This window comes from Psammomys obesus, unplaced genomic scaffold (assembly GCF_907164565.1).
Source record: "Psammomys obesus unplaced genomic scaffold, mPsaObe1.curated_primary_1811, whole genome shotgun sequence".
Classification (NCBI taxonomy): Eukaryota; Metazoa; Chordata; class Mammalia; order Rodentia; family Muridae; genus Psammomys; species Psammomys obesus.
Window position 1 is genome coordinate 2,418,262 of NW_026591598.1, and position 4,885 is coordinate 2,423,146.

Below are 4,885 nucleotides of genomic sequence, written 5' to 3' on the forward strand. Positions count from 1 at the left end.
AGGAGTCCAGGAAAGGCTTCACATAGTCACACCCCAGTCTTGTCAGACTGGGGTCACCTGCCATGTGGGGCCAGAGTCATCCGAAAGCTCCGCCAGGACTGTGGACGTCTGTTTCCAAGACAGCACGTTCACATGGCTGTGGCACATAGTCTCAGCTTGTCCGTTTGCCTGAGTGTCCCTCAAGATGTGACTGTTGTAAAATGAGAACTTGAAGATGGAGCAAGACAAAGGCCACATGATCGTTTATGACCTAGCCCCAGAAGCAGCACAGTATCCGCCATCTTCTAGGAGTCACAACCCCAGTTCAATGTGGGACCATCCTACACAAGGGTGTGAATATCAGAAGTGAACAAATCTGGGGCCATCTGGGGGCATTGGCTACCTCATCTTATTTGGGGGTTGGCCTGGTATAGCAAGAAGCCTCCCAGGTTATCCTAGCCATCCTCTGACTCCTAAGAAGCCCCAAATGTGCCTCCTTGATTCTCTGACCTTAAGTCCACCCACTCTCCACCCCCGCACACCTGGTCCCAGGGATGGGGAGGCATGCGGCCTTCCATTTCCTTCCTTGTATCTCCTGCTCTGCGGGTTTCAGGAGCCTTTGTGCCTCCATCTTAGGGAATGTCATAGCAATTGTGTTTTCAGATGTCTTCGATGACACCGAGACATTTTAATAATGTCCACCAGCGAGTGATACTGTCCTCAGTGCTTCACAGTCAGGGGGTCCTGTTCAAGGCCAGGGAAACAGCTGGATGGAGGGAAGGTGGAGCCTGATGCCTTCTCTTTTGTGGGTGCGCTGCCATGACTGAACCTTCTACTTCTCAAAATGCTCTCAAAACCGTATGTGAGAACAAAAGTCCTGTGCCATGGCTGTGGCTTGAAGCTGAAAAAAAAGGAGCAACAGAGTAGAGAGCTGTTGACCATTGTTCTTTCTTTGTGCCCTTTCCTTCCTACTTGCTGAGCTCATAACCAGAGTTACATATTCTCCTTCTTTTGATTATTGGCTGCACTTTAACCCCTCAACAAGTTACTTTAAAGACAAATAGTTTGGGTGACTATGACCATAGTTGATGAGGATTCACTGTATTCTTTAAAAAGATATATTCAGGGCTGGACAGATGGCTCAGTGGTTAAGAGCACTTGTTGCTCTTGCCCAGGACCCGGCTTCAGTTCTCAGCACTCTAGTTCTGGGAGATTCGATGTCCTCTTCTAACCTTGGAGGGCACTGTGCAATTCAACTGGCCTAAGCTGGCCTCAAGGTTGTAACTTACAATCCTGTCTTAGCCTCCTGGATACTGGAATTACCATCCACCTTTCTTTCCTTTCTTTCTTTATCTTTCTTCCTTTCTTTCTTCCTTCCTTCCTTTCTTTCTCTTTCCTTCTTTCTTTATTTCTTTTCACTCTCCCTCCCTTCTTCCCTCCCTCCCTCTCTTTCTTTCTTTCTTTCTTTCTTTCTTTCTTTCTTTCCTTCTTTCTTCCCTCCCTCCCTCTCTCCCTCCCTCCCTCCCTTCCTTCCTTCCTTCCTTCCTTCCTTCCTTCCTTCCTTCCTTCCTTCCTTCCTTTATTGACAGGTTCTTACTTCATAACACTGGCTGACCTAGAACTCCCTACACAGACCAGGATGGCCTGGAACTCCACCTGCCTTTTGCCTCCTGAGTGCTGGGATTAAAAGTGTGGGTCACTATATCTGGCTTCAAAAATAAATTTTAAAACTCTCAGAAGTTTTGAGCTGTCATTAAGTTAGTTTGAAATATATGTCTTCAAACCTCAGGAGTGGTACTGGCCTCTTCATCTGGGTGACTCTGGACAGAAGTTTGTGGAGTGGTTTCCTGTGGGTAGTTTCGAGAGAAGCAAGGCCCTCTGTGTAGAAACAAAAATATAGGTTGTCTTTACCCTACTATTTTTTCCTGAGTTGGAGATACAAGTGAGGTTTTCTATTTACATCTTTCGGAGAAAAGGAGATCATTTGATATGGAAAGGAAACTGAACACTAAACTGTTGCTCCAAATTTAGAGCCATTCCCTCTGAAATGCCATAGTTCACCTGACTCCATGCATGTGTTAGTCTGTTCAAGCTGCTACAACAAACTACCATAAACCGGGCAGCTTAGAGACAATAGAAATTTATTTCTCAGGCCAGACATGGTGCCACACCTTTAATCTCAGCCCTCTGGAGGCAGGGACAGGAGAAACTCTGTGAGTCCAAGGCCAGGCTAGTGTATATAGGAAGTTCTAAGATGGTCAGGACTCTGTATGAGAGACTCCGTCTCAAAAACAAACAAACAAATAAACAAACAACAAAAACTGGGGGGGGGGGTCTGGAGAGATAGTTCAGTGGTTGAGAGCATTTTCTGCTCTTCCAAAAGACCTGGGTTCTGTTCCCAAGCACCCACCTGGCAGCTCACAACTGTCTGTAACTCCAGTTCCAAGGGATCTGACAGCTCACACTAATGCACATAAAAGAAAGTTAAATACATTAAAAACAAAACAAAACTCATTTCTCAAAATCCTGGTAGCTGAACTCCAAGATGAAGGATCTGGCCAGTGAGTGTGTCTGGTGAGTGCCCTTTTCTGACTCATAGGCCGAATCACTGTGTGGTAGAAGGGTCAAAGAGGCTGTCTGGGACTCTTCTCAAAAGACACTGGCCACATTCATGAGGGCAGACCCTCATGAGCTAATTTCCTCTCACAGGCCGCACATTCTAATATTATCCGCTGCTGACTGAGTGTCACCATAGGAATCCAGGGGTGTGGGGGACACCAACACTCAGACGACAGCGGTCGGAATCTTCGTTTTCTCCTCCGCTCCAGCAAAGTCCTGTTCTGAAGCCTTGGAAGTTCCATGCGGTGTTTTCCACCCCACTCCACCCCCATGAGGGATAATGGAGCCACAACACAGGAGCCACAACACAGGGGTGTGAACGTGTCACCTGCTTGCTGTGTGACCTTGTAAAGCACACCTCCTTGGCTGCCAGGAGACAGGATCTCCCGAGAGAGCCTGCTCCTGCCTGGAGTGTCATCTCCCATGGGCTGCTGGGGTCACACCTTCAGGTCTGCAAATTCCAGCTGCAGCTAGATACTTTTTCCTGACATATTACCAGGAGTGACTTGGCATGCTAGGATACAAATACCAGGCATTTCTTTCTTTTTTCTTTTTTTTCTTCTTTTTCTTTGTAAAATAACCGGGTGCATGTTCAGCAGCAAGCGCAAGTCATCATGGGCCTTTCTCTACCACGCTCTGTCTTATTCCCTAAAGACAGAACCTCTCACTGAACCCAGGCTTGTCGTCAGAAGGCTCCAGTGCCAGGGTCACCAGTGTGTGTGACTGTGCCCTGCTTTTTATATGTGTGTTGGCTATTGAAACCTGGAGGCTCATAGATACACCCCAAGAATGCTTTCCTATTGAGCCACCTCCCTGGGCACAGTGTTTGGCTTTTTCTGTACTATGGAAGACCCCCCTGTCTGCTCCAGTCCTGACCAAGGCTCCCTCAGACCCAAAAGATTGCCAGTTGCTCTTGCCCTGCCATCCTCCTTCCTCTCCCCTTTCCTTCATAGGCCAGAGCCCCATGCTGTGTCCCCAAATCACCAGGGAGACAGGAACAAGCACCTACGCTCCCCAGATTGGGAAAGCAACGACAGGCCAACAAGTAAGGTTACCAACCAGAGTTCCAACTTGGGGAACCAGTGAGTTTTATTAGGGTTATTTCCAGGTATATGAGTGAGGGGGTTACTTACAGGAGTAGAAATGATTCAAAGACAGCTGTATCAGCAAAGCCCACCCCAGCAGGAGTGATGGCTCATGAAAGCTGGAACCCTGGAGCTCACTGCACACTCTGCAAGCAGCTCAGCCAGTGGGAGTGGGGGCTGTCTTCTTCAGGCAGCTGGTCTGCTCTGAGCGTCTTCCAGGCAGCTGGGCTAGACTCTGCCTCTTCCAGACAGCTCAGAGGGTGTGTGTTTCTTCCAGGGGGCTCGGCTGGCCTTGGCCTCCTCCAGGCAGCTCAGCTCATCTTCTAAGGAGCGCTTCCCTGTAGAAGGGACCGGTTCACCTCCCCTTGGAGCACCGTGTGTCTGAACAAGCTTCCTACTGAGAGGGAAGGTTTTCTTCTCCAGGAAGCTGCTCCAGGGCACCCTACCACAGTCACGGAGCCCCCTCTGCTGCCTCCCTCCCCCTCCCATCTATCCTTCCAAGTTGGTTCTCCAGGAAATCTTTTGTCTCTCTAACAGGACTCGGCCTCTGCCTCCTACAAAAGCTAACATGGCACAGCCTTCCTGGGCCATTGACCCATGTCTGTCTACATTCAGGAGAGTACACAACTTGGGCCTCATATCCTGAAAAGTCTCCATCAGCACTGAGAAGTGAAGAGGAAGCGTGGTTTCTTGACAACACAGAGGACCCATTGGGCTCCAATTTTGGTCACATCAGCTGCTTCCCAAGGCCTTGACTTTCACCACCACTGGGCTCCATAGGAAAGCATCAGAGAAGGAGTTTGGAGGCAGAGGAAAGAGCATTTCCTAACCCAGTCCTAACCCATTCTCCACTGCTGGCTTTCTTGCTCTTGGCTGTCTTTACTCTATTTGCACAGTGGGGCTTAACCTTGGTGGAGAAAGGCAGAAATGGCTCCTTTGGGGCATTAAGGAATTACTTAATTTGGGCCCAGCAAGATGGCTTAGCAGGTAAAGCCACCCGCTGCCAAGCCTGATGGCCTGAGTCTGGTTCCCAGAACTCATATGGTGAAAAGAATCAACTGCAAGTTGTTCTTTCACACAAGTGTGCCCTTGTACACACACACACACACACACACACACACACACACACACACACACCATAAAATGGAAGGAAGGAAGGAAGGAAGGAAGGAAGGAAGGAAGGAAGGAAGGAAGGAAGGAAG